At 46.3% G+C, this 12,421-nt stretch overlaps 1 long non-coding RNA gene across 1 annotated transcript; it reads left to right on the plus strand.

Annotated features, from left to right (window-relative positions):
- Positions 1 to 1,709: 1,709 nt before the first annotated feature.
- LOC144100542 (uncharacterized) lies at positions 1,710 to 8,457 on the plus strand. Its single transcript, XR_013307716.1, has 4 exons — positions 1,710 to 1,813; positions 3,684 to 3,730; positions 6,010 to 6,226; positions 8,371 to 8,457. It is a non-coding gene; the product is annotated as an uncharacterized LOC144100542 (long non-coding RNA).
- Positions 8,458 to 12,421: the final 3,964 nt, after the last annotated feature.

Below are 12,421 nucleotides of genomic sequence, written 5' to 3' on the forward strand. Positions count from 1 at the left end.
TCTTGGAAAAAAAATTTGAGTATTACAAAAGTGTAAGGTGCTCTTATCAACATTTGAAGCTAATGGTCCATTTTTCCGAATGGACCCAAAATCTTTCTCTTAAAGATTTTCCATCTCTTTCATCGAACAGTTAAGACGGCCACAGACAACCAATGGGAAACGCCTTTGGCATGGCAAGAGCGACAATAGCAAAAAAAAATGCAAGATAGTCGACGGGAGATTTGCGGTTATATTGATTGTTAAAGTGAGGTCTTAAAATATATGAAAAAATTGTGTTCTAAACTTTTTCCCGTTCGAGAATGATTTTGTCGAGGATATTTGGGTGTGATTACACCGTTTTGTAGACCTTGATTTGTTTTTGTAGTTTTTATTATGTAGACTGTCACCGGTCCGAGTAAATTATGTTTAGGACGAGTAATTTATTAATGCAAACTGGTCTCCGCCTTTCGTTTCAATTAAAACTCAATTTGACTTTCAAGCACTGAGTCCGTGCTGCGAATCTAGCGCAAGTGATAACCGCTGCCTGAAAGGCCGCATGCAAGCGATCCGTATAATTACTTTTAATCTGACTGTTACTACCGCCATGTCCGAGAAAAATTGCCCGGCTTGGGCATCGGCGACCGCTTGAAACATCGGAGCACAAGCACGCAAACGGAATGAGGCACCTTTCAAATATGTCACGTGACCATGTGGCGCCATCACAACTTGCCAACTTGATTGTGAGTAAACTGGCTACCTTGGTATGCGTCATTTAAACGAATGACAGCTGAAGAGACATTGCAGGGGAAGGGCAACCTGGGTGTCGCAGGCTCCACCGGTGGCTGTGCTTGGAACAGCTACGTGCCGGGGAAGTGGGGCATATTTTAACCGCTACACTAGTTTGAGAACGATCAGCGATCTACGAATGCAAAGCAGACAATGAACCATTCTGGATCTATGGGCATTAACTCTTTGCGCTATCGTGTCATACCCTTTAAAGCGGTCACGAGGTCCAGCGTCCGTTCAGCACAGGTGTCACTCTACATGAATTCAAATGCTGAGCAGGAGTAGTCACTCTAACCAGCATCCAGTGACTCTAAGTAGGCTTCACCTCTGAGTGCTCCCGCTCAGAACGCCTGATAATTCTGATGAGACCTCTTTTCTCTAGGCTATGGATCATCGGAAGACTGCGATCAATTTATACTAACATTGGTTAAGCAGCCGTCATTGTCGGAGTACATCGAGCAGGAACCGTGAACTAAAGGTCGTTCTTTGTATACGTGCTGTTCTGTCGCCGACTGGCTTTTGACACAACGCGGGAAGCTCGCACATGGTCCTCTCTTCCCAAGAATGGCACCGCGGCTGACGTCACACAAAGCAGCCTTCCGCACTTCACGCGGCAGTTCCTGTTCCCGCTTAAAGATTTTGCTGATGTAAAGGAATTATAAAGAAGTACTCCCCAAGTGTGGGTAAAAAAAAAGACCAAATATATCAGTAAATTTATAAACTAAGCATGAGGGCTTTCTCGTACTCTGCCGAGAAAGCCCTCAGCAACATTAATCAACCACTGAGTGAAATCAAAAAATCTCCGGAGTTTCTTTTTAACCAGCTGAGAACCAAGGGCTGTTTGATCCTTAAAAAAACATTAAACATAGATGTCATCGCGTCGCTCTTGATTTTCTATTGAGTGCGAAATCCTCAGGTGGGATTTACCTGTGCAGGTGAGACGAAGCCGAAGCCGAAGCCCGCTTCTTCGTGTGAGATACCTGCGTCGCGTGTGGATGCCCGTCCAGGGAACCTGGCCACCCAGCGTCCCTCCCACTACAGTATCCGGGTGAGTGATCATTGCCTAGAATGCGTGCATGAGCTGTAGTGGTTAGACACTGGAATTATTTTATTCACCTCACAACGTGTAGAAAACGTTCATAGCACGAACACCATAGCATCGATGATCAGTCGTGGATGACCAACCTAAAAACGACGGTGTTTTACAGGAGCATTTTGGCTTCGTGCGGTAATGACCAAAAGGCGAATAAGAAGCAGAAGGTGTCTAAAGTGCGCTGCTGTGCCTCAACAACAAATTGTATAGAGTGGAAAGTAAAAAATGAATAAACTTTGGGTCTTCATAAAAAATGGGAAAAAATTTTAGGAGCCTTCTATACCACATTCTTAAAGAAAATGCAAAAGCATTTAGGTTGCCTGACATGGTGTCTACAGTCTAACGTTGTTGCGATTTTCGCGCCAAAACTGCGGCCAGAAAAGCTTCCATTGCCCTTATACGATATGCACGAGGAAGGCCCTTCTAGAATTTTTGAGTACCTTCCATTCGATTATACTGAAAGATTAAAGCAATCCGACTCACTAATCAACGGTACTCCGTCAACTAACCCTCATTCTTCAACCTTAATTTTCTAGAGTGGGCGTAATTTTGGGGGCCGTTTGGAATCTTCCTGGCGGAATGGGGGGGGGGGGGTAAACTTTCAAATTGTGTGTCTAATCAGATTTTCTACCGGGTTGCCACCAGTCACCGTGGGCACATTTACGGTGTCAGAAGGTCATTAACCTCTCAATCTGTTTGGTCGGTTGTTCCTGTCACGGCGGCCAGGTTGTGATGGCGTCAAAAGGTCACATGACCGCGGTGCATCAGTGGTTATGGCGCTCGCCTGATGACGCGCAAGAGGTGGGTTCGATCCCGGCCGCGGCTGTCGAATACGAGCACGTTACTGAAATGTTTTTGCGCAGTTATCTCTCCCCATGAGTCTGGCAACCATGACACAGCTCTCCACAGCTATAATTGCTGTGGGTTACCGGTCCTGGTTCTAGCAGTATGTTAATGTACTCAGATTATTTCGCTAAGTGCCGCAATACTAGAATTTATAGAAACCTCATCTACAGGCGATCACCGAGAAAGCCTTCGTAAATTTTGCTGCCTTAAAATCGTGACATTTCCCTTCGTAGAACTAACCTTACTCTTTACCATAGTTCTGGAAACAAAACTACTGGCATGCCGGACTTGTGTAGTGCATTTAGCTTTTCATCTGTTGATTCTTGTGTGCCTGTTAGCGGAGTGCGGCTCTTTCTCCTAGTGAAGCTGCTGTATCGATCTACAAAGAATGGAGTCTTGTATACTATGCAGACCTAACAGTACACGGTATACAGCTTGGGCACTTAATTTTTTTTTTTTGCCGAACGTGCACTTAGGCGATTTTTTTTTCTGGCTGCACGACTTTTTTATGTATGTGGTTAAAAAATTAGTTATCATGGACTACCTGAAACTGAGATGGTACAGCTAAACAACATTTAGTATGCGCACTTCAAACGCGAACGCCAGTTAATAAAATTTTAGCGCATTTCCGCGGTGATAAGTTTGCGATCGTCAATATACAGAACTTTCGTTCGCCTTGAATTTTTTATCTGCCAGTATGCACGGTAGGAATAATACAACGGTTTTGTACGCAATTTATTTCGCTTAATTTCCAGGAATGGCGGAGGGTAAGAATGGGAGAGAAAATGCTTGTATTTTCCCAGGACTGCATTGACCGCCAACATCCATCTTTGAATTATAATATTTATTCCCACGGCTAAGCGTAGCAGACTATCAAAAAAAAAGTCTTTTTTCTGTGGTGACGTTGGGTCCATAATACTGCTTATGCGTTGTTGTCGCTTGGTAGGTTCTCCAGCGAACAGCTTTATCTTTATTTCAGGAGGGTGAAGAAGCCAGTGAGAGGACTTGGGAGGCGCCAGCAACCAGGTACGAGTCTTTTACTTCCACACACCAGCGTAAACCCCACTCAGTTTTTTTTATTTAAAACAATGCACCGAATTTTGAAAGCGCAGGTAAAGACATAGCATGACAGAATTGGCCAAGACTAGCGCTTTGTCGGCTTTGGGCACAGAAAAAATTTAATTCAACTCCTCTGCCTTGGGCGTCAGAACTCTCCTCTTTGATTTTGAAGGGCCACTTTGTCCAGAAGCACCAAAGCGGTCTTGTCCGCCTAGGCCTTTTGCACAGCCGTAGATATGAAGTTATACCTTCTCAACGGAGTGATCCTTCAGAACGACGGCGATAGCGGCCTGCCAGTCAGCTTCAATAACATTTAGATATCGTTGTTGAAACTCTCCAAGTCATTTCGCAGCATAGACCAGGCACTCTGATTTCTTTATTAGCTTCTTTGCAGAGAATCCGCAGGATCCAAAATGCATCGTTCTTTTTGTTGCCTTGGCGTGTCTTCCAGTTCTGTCGTCCTTTGTCTTTATCTGCGCATTCATAATTCGGTATCCTGTACCATGTTAGAAATGGGGCTCCAAAGCTATCGCAGGCCATCAGTGTTGGGGATTGCGCTTCAACACCGCCGGTGCCACCAGAGTTGGAGGTGCAGAGTTGGAGATGGAGGGGCCTTTGAGTTGGCTTACTCGTCAGCACCGCAGGCCCCGGCTCCGAAGGGCGTTGTCGGACTCCGTAAAGGAGCAGAACTGTACAGTAGGGTTTGTTTATCTTTTTACAAGCATGAGAATCAAAGCTGGGGATTCTCCATTCGGAGAGATTTAATCCCCAACCCTGGTGGCCTGCGATGGGGTTGAAGCCTCATCCCCAACAACCACTAGCATAAGAGAAAACATAGCGACAAAATATACCTTTTCGCTCGGCCGTTAATTGTTCAAGGTAGAAAGCAAGTAATTATAACTAATGGGTCCTATGGCCCTCTCAGAGAAAGTCATGACACTTGTAGCAGAAGCATCAGGCATCATATATGTCACTTCGCTGGGTGTTTCGATCTCGAGTCTCACGTGGTTAGAGATCGGCGGCGGAGACAGCGCAGCGGGGAGCGTTGCGCAAGGGCCGTTTGTGCCTGAGCACGAGTGTTGAACAGGTAGAGGTTCACCTCTCAGTGTTCCCCCTCATCCACACGATCAGTAGCCCTTTTTTCCAACATCTCTTTTCCAACATTTGCTCCTCGATAGCTATCACCGTGGCCTTTTCTTAGTCACTTTCGCAGTCTTTACAGTGCCGGATATGTTTCTTGGGGGTTATGCCGACGGTGCGCCAGCGTACCGTGTACCGTCTTACCGTTACCGTTACCGTAGAAGCACGAGCCCGCCCACCACCGGAGAGCACGCGCTGATTGGTCCCGATACGGCAGGCGCGTGCTTAGCTTCCGTGTACCAGACGCCATCTGGCACCGTCAAGGTGATTTGCGCATGCGAATTCGCGTGCGGACACCCGGTCCTCCGGTACCGGTAAGGGTAACAAGGTACACGGCACACTAAAGGTGTCTAATAATTGTGGCAATCGCCGCTCTGGCTCAGTGTTTATGGTGCTCGGCTGCTGACTCGAAAGACGCGGGTTCGATCCCGGCCGTAGCGGTCGAATGTAGATGGAGGCCAAATTCTTGAGGCCCGTGTACTGTGCGATGTCAGTACACGTTAAAAAACCCCAGGTGATCGAGATTTCCGGACTTCTTCACTGCCCAAAAAAATGCACAGTGCCTCCCGGTTTGAAATTTAGCTCTGGGGGCACAAAGCACAAGAGTAGCACATCTGTTCGTCGGCAGAGACCTAAGCGTTATATCAGGCATTTTGGTGTTCTAACTACATGGTGTTCCAAACTTCCTGTGTAAACGGGATTGGTGCAAAAAAGAGAGGAAAAGAAAAAGAATCGCTGCCATACAGAGTTCAAAGTTGGTGTTAACTAATCGATGTCTTGTTCCTACAGCTTGTGAGTATACTCTCCGCTCATTGCCACTTCGCCGTATTACAAAGCTGTGTTCGCTAAGGGTCTATGTTTCTATGCGCGCGTAGCGGACTTTTGTCGTTCACTGAGTCGTCAAAGAAAGGTGGCGTCCTCGTTGAAATCTAATGGCGGGATGAATTCGCTTGCACCAATCACAAAACCGAAGGTGGTTAAGGCGAAATCAGTAGTGACGTCTTCGCTTTTTTTTTTCTTTGCGCTTTCGTGAGCAGCAACTGCGCATCACGAAACGTTTGGATTTATTCTTGACCGTATTTCTCTTGTTACATATGCCGCGGAAGAGGACGCAGTTTCTTCGTTGTCATGGAGACAAGCGGAAGAGGCATTCGGCATCGTGTGTCACGCCGCTGCATCTTTCGGATTCGGGTCTCGTGTTGGTGCGACCGGTGGCCGAAGCAGCGGTGCAAGGAGGCGTTTTCCGAAGCAGCCCGGTGCGATGAATATCACTGCGTTGCCATGCTCCGGCAACGCATATCGGACCGAGGAAAATAGCCCATGGTAAGCGTCTGGAACTCCTGCATACATGGGCCGTTCTCCCATTTTTAGCTAAGCAATACATTCCCTTGTGTCTCCTTTGTGTCTAGTTGTCGAAAACTCACTTCCAGAAACGAAGTTTTTTTGTCTGTCTGTGTTTAGTGTTGGTTCGTTTGTTTGTTTTTTTTTGTCACGTTTCTTGCTTGTTGTTGTTTTGCTTCCGCCAGAAGTTGTGCCGAGGTTTACATGTTGAATTCAGAGCCGTCAGTGCAGACTCTATACTGAATATGACAATTTTATCGCCTATGCGGTATAATGCAAATGCCTCTTTCAAAAGGATTATGGTTGCATTGTTTGTAGACAGTCTATCATATCCTGCTTTCTTGGACAAAAAGTTTTCAATATTAGAAATGTGTAAGGTACTGTTATGAAAATATTGAAGCTAACGGTCCATTCTTCAGATGTGTGCCAACATCTTTCTCTTGAAGAATTTTCATCCCTCGCATCGAGCACTTAAGACTGCCATAGACAAGCAATGGCGAACGCCTTTGACGGTGGCAAGACCGTCCATAGCAAAAAAAAAATGCAAGCCTGCCGGCGGGAGTTGTGCGGGTATATTGAATGTCACTGATTGATTGTTATCAAACTGCCCACCGTACCAGGCGCCAGTTAACTGAATGATTGATTGGTCGGGAGGCGTGGCTGCGGAAGAGCAACCTGAGTCTCACCAGCTCCACCGGTGGCTGTGCTTGAAGGGTTGCCTCCCTGCGCTCATATGGCGGATCGAGATTGCTGTCCAAGTCTGGGTTTTCTTGGAAACAGCTACCTGCCATCGTGTGGCAGTGGCGCCTCTTTTAACCCCAATACCAATGCGCCAGTTGTAGTATGAGGACAACTGGCGATCTATGAATGCAAAGCAGACAATGAACAATTCTGGATACATGGACATTAAACGCGTTACGCTATCATGCCATGCCCTTACAGCGGAGCTTAAGTGTACTCCTAATATTTTTTTCATGACGTCCAATATCCGCTCTGCAGCACAGGAGCCGCTCTGTACAAGAGCACAAAGGCTTAGCAGTAGTACTCGCTCTGAGCAGCATCCAGTGACTCTAAGTAGGAACGGGGTCACCTCCTGAGTGCTCCCGCTCTGAAGGCCTGATTATCCTGATCAGGCCTCATTTCTCTTGGCGGTTGGCCATCGGTAAACGGCGAGACAATTATGCTAACGTTGTTTATGCAGTCGTCATTTGCAATGTCGGAGGAAATGGAGCAGGATCCGTAAAGCTGGTGTCGGTCTGCGTACATGCTTCGTACGTGCTAAATTAGCAATTTAAAGAAGTATATAGTTCGTGTCAGTATAAAAAAAGAAAAAAACTAAAAGTTAAATTACAATTCACCGGATAGCCCGCCCCTCCGCCAATATTAAACTGGCTTTATTTTGGAGGAGAATGTCGGTTGCGAAGGCCGGGTAGAGCAGTCAGGGAATGGTCCGGGCCCAAAACAGTTGGCGCTCTCGACTCCCGGCGCGTGTTGGCTCTGCCGCTGCAGCTGCCGAGTGCCTTCCTCTTGGCAGTTGTAGTGCACGCATCTTCCCAGAACGGGAACACAACGGAGTTCCTGCTCAGTGTTCGGTGGAGAGGAAAAACTGAGATCTAAGGATAAAAAATATGTTTAGTGGCATGCAATGCAGAGTTCTAGCTCGGCCCTCAGGAAAGCGTTCGGCGCCCGTTTTATTGGGAAAGCATTATACAGCTTATCGGAAACGAAACTTGGTGGTGTTGACAGCAAAATTTGTAACGAAAAATCTCGCATGACATCAACGTGGTGTAAAAATAATTTCTTTAAAAGGTGCGGCGACCTTAAACCAGGACTTTCAAACTGCGGAGTCGAGCACGCAATCCATGGGCCACAAAACCGCGTTGCTCCTTTGCGAACGTATATGTAAACCTAGTATATATGCGTTGCCTTACGACTGTATGCTACTGAGTAGGCGTGTCACTATAAAGGAAGAGAAAAAATAGTAAACAAATAATAGAGTAAACAATAAACAGGAAATAAAATTTAGAAAACCATTCCCTCGCATTCAAACCACGTACGTAGTCTTAAGAGCCTCCGTAGTTTTTTTCCGATACACGCAGCCATATTCGTAAGCGCTGTCTTCACAGGAACCTGTCGCCGGTTGTCGTCGTAGTCGGCTTGTTCGTCCCGAACTGCAGCGTCCTGAACGGTGCTACCCATGCTGCAGGATAACGGGCAGTGAGTATGATGGGCGGTACTGCTGCCTGCACTTTGAACTCTGTCGCACAGGGCCAAACCTTCTTGCTTAACTATCGAGCACCTTCTTAACGAGAATCTTCTTGTAATAAGCACCTTTTTGCAAAAATAACGAGCATAAAGCGCTGTGCGTGCTGAACACTGTTTTGCGACTTCAACCTGCACCATTCATGCCAACTGCTGCTGGATTCGGCGGCGGGGTGGAATGGGTTTTGGGATCCGCTGGTCTCCATTGGTCGTTCTCTGCGGGGTCACTCCCTCGCTGACCAGCGAACAGTATGCGAGCAGCATAAGATGAGCATGCATAAAATTATCTTTGACGCCATTAACTTCTGCCCCGCCGCTGTGGCTCAGTGGATAGGGCGCTCGACTACTGATCCGGAGTTCCCGGGTTCGAACCCGACCGCGGCGGCTGCGTGTTTATGGGGGGAAAACGCTAAGGCGCATGTGTGCTGTGCGATGTCAGTGCACGTTAAAGATCCCCAGGTGGTCGAAATTATTCCGGAGCCCCCCACTGCGGGACCTCATTCTTCCTTTCTTCTTTCACTCCCTCCTTTATCCCTTCCCTTACGGCGCGGTTCAGGTGTCCAACGATATATGAGACAGATACTGCGCCATTTCCTTTCCCCCCAAAGCCAATTATTATTATTATTATTATTATTATTATTATTATTATTATTATTATTATTATTATTATTTATTAACTTCACGCCCGCCTGCATAGAGACTATACCGACCAAAAGAATATTAACAAAATCGAAAAATGTACTCCCGCGTTGCTTAAATGCGTTAGCCAATACCATAGAAAAATTATTTTTGATGTGCGTGTGTGTTTGTGTGGACAGTGTAAAACGCAAGGCTCACATGTAATAAGCAATGGCATGCTAGTTGGTGAAATACTGGGCCAATTTACCGAAAAAAAACACATATATATATCGTGGAATAGGATCGTTGGCTGGATGCTCTTTTCGCAGTTTCCCACAGCCATTCTCCACATTTGACGTCCGCCTAACACAAGTTCAACGCTTCAAAAGACTGATGCGAGTCGTTTCGCATCCCTCTGTCGAATCCCTTTGTTGGTGTCTCTTGGAAACTGCTTCACGTTGGGCTTCCGTGCCTCGTCTGAATGTTCTCATTGCCGCCTTCACACCCCTCCCCTCCCTCAGCTATGAGCGTCGCAAAGATACCGAATGATGGGCGCTTGGCATACTGTTTCCATGTTTTCGAACAACTCCCGGATACGGGACATAATCGCATTGGCGTTTTCACGTTTTTTATTACACAAATCGAATTTTCAAGAATAAGAGGAGTGGGCGCTTTTCGAGCAAGGGCGTAGGCTCGCTATTTTACGGTAGTGCTGAGAAGTGTTGCATCCGTAACTGCTTTTATTCCAGGCACTAGGTTCAGCCAGCGTCCTGAATGAAACCGACAGGCCTTCTACCCGCGAAGACCTCTTCACCGTCAAAAGAGTCCAAGTAAGTCCTCTGCCACGAAGCATAAGTTTGTGGCTCTGAACGACATGAAAGTCCAGAATGCACCATCTCTGTACGAGCGCTGTTATGATGGGTGGGTTACCATACGTTGTACATTCTTTGGAACGCCCACCATCAAGCGTGCTCAACAAGGACAGTTCTGTGCCTTTACAGCAGCATTGGACAAGACATTACTGGCAGTACCTGTCAGGGACATCACCTTTGTTGTAAACAGCGCCAGTAGTTGCTTTCACTTAGAATGGCTGCTTGTTTGCAAGAACTGAAAAGCTTAGCGGGCGGCTATATTGACATGACCCTTCATCCCTTTTCATGAGGTCTCATGCAACAGCGAGAAAAATGGAGCACAAAGATGCGCTAGGCCTATCGTTGTCATGCTGTAGCTTCTGGCAGAAAGATACAAGCTATAGACGAATCCATTGTTAATAAGCGTTTTACTTCATCGCTTGGCGTATTTGGTGCGGATCGAGTGGGCGGCACTCAGAACCACTTCTGCTCTAGTTGTCTGACAAGATAGGGCTTATATGCAGATTAAAATTCTCAGAGTGGCAAAACGTTTCAAGTTTTTGTTTCAAGGCTTTAAAGTAATGTTTTTTTCGACACACGCGGCCATATTCGTGCGCGCTGTCTTCGCAGGGAGCTACCGCCTGTTGACGTCGTACTCGGCTTGTTCGACCTGAACTGCAGCGTCCTGCACGGTGCTACGCATGCCGGAGGATAACGGGCTGTAAGTATAATTGGCGCTGCTGCTTCCTGCACTTTGAGCTCTGTCGCACAGGGCCAAACCTTCTTGCTTAACTATCGAGCACCTCCTACACCATTCGTGTCCATTGCTGCTCGATTCGACGCCGTGGCGAAATGTTTTTCAGGATCCGCTGGACTCCACTGGCACTTCTCTAACGGGACCACTCCTTCGTTGACCAGCAAACAGTATGCGAGGAACACAAGATGCGCGTCATGCATGAAATAACCTTTGACGCCGTTTGCATCACGTCCGGCTTCACAGAGTCTACTGACAAAAGAATACACTCGACTTTGACTTGACTTTGACCATGCACTTCACAGCACCTAAAACAAGCTTAGAAAACATATACTTAGTACAAAAGAAATTTTTCCGACTAATAGATAATGCACCATACCTTAGCCACACGGCCCCATTGTTTAAAAAACACAACTCCTTACGCTGTGGAATGTTATAAACATAAATATAGCGTTAGCTACTTACGTACAAATGCATTCCGATCCTACCACTTTTTGTCATCAGTATCTAACGAAAACACACACCTACAACACCCGGCACATATGTTATAAGGGAAAAATACGTACAAACTACAGCACCCAGTAACTTAGCTACAGAATTTCCAGTTTCATAAATGATCACCATCCTGCTGTAAAAATTATTCAGGAAAGTCAATCATTGAAAGCTTTCAAAAATAGCATCACTATGTATCTGTTGTCACTGCCGGCATGGCCACTCTTTTTCTTTTTATTCTGTTTTTTTTTCTCACAATATTTGCCCAACTGTTGTACATAAATATTCGATATGAAATAAGTCTAGTTTCAATGTTAACCAATCCACTCTGTATTTTCTCGTTTAGTGTTTATTTTATACGCTGAATGTCTTGCGCTCTCGACTGGGAGCAAGAAGGGCGCGGACTCTTTGTCAGGCATCCATTTACCTTTTGGTCTGCGCCTTAGGCAACTGTACCACACGTTGCCTGAATAAACTCTTTGACTTTGACATTGAAACGAGTTCGAAAAATATACTCCCGCGTTGCCTCAATACAATAGCGAATATCACGGAGAAATTCTTTTCGATGCGTGCGTGCGTGTGTGCGTGCGTGCACAGAAGTGTAAAACGCAACTCATATGGAATACGTAATGTCTGGCTACTTGGTAAAATGCGCCATAATATTGCGTCAAATTATGCAAGCAGATATATTCTCGAATAGGATCGATGATAATGATAGTGAATTTTTATGGCGCAAGAGAATCTGCGGCGAAAAAGCGCCATGGCACCGGGTATTTTCGTTTGCTTAAAGTGAGGCGAAAGACTCATTTCCCATGCACTTCACCCTGGTTAAGCCCAGCACCAGACCAGGGGAAAGCTTGTACCCATTGTATCACCGATAGGTACCCGGCGGCACTGGGGATCGCACCTCCCGCATGCGAGGTGGATGCTCAACCACTAGCCCACCACTGCGGTCAATAGGATAGTTGGCTGGATGCCGTTTTTGTAATCCTCCAAAACCACTCCTCATGTTTGCTGTCCGTCTAACATTATAACTTAAAGCGCTTCAAAAAACTGATTCGAGTCGTTTCGCGGTTTTTAATTGAGTCGCGCAAAAGAGAAAAAGGTGCCTTTATTTAAGCGAAATTCATCGATATGAGTGTCATAAGCACAATGCGGGATCTCGTTCACAGTGTGTTCACAGAGTGGGCTTGCGTAAAT

The sequence above is a fragment of the Amblyomma americanum genome, chromosome 8 (genome assembly GCF_052857255.1).
Source record: "Amblyomma americanum isolate KBUSLIRL-KWMA chromosome 8, ASM5285725v1, whole genome shotgun sequence".
Taxonomy (NCBI): domain Eukaryota; kingdom Metazoa; phylum Arthropoda; class Arachnida; order Ixodida; family Ixodidae; genus Amblyomma; species Amblyomma americanum.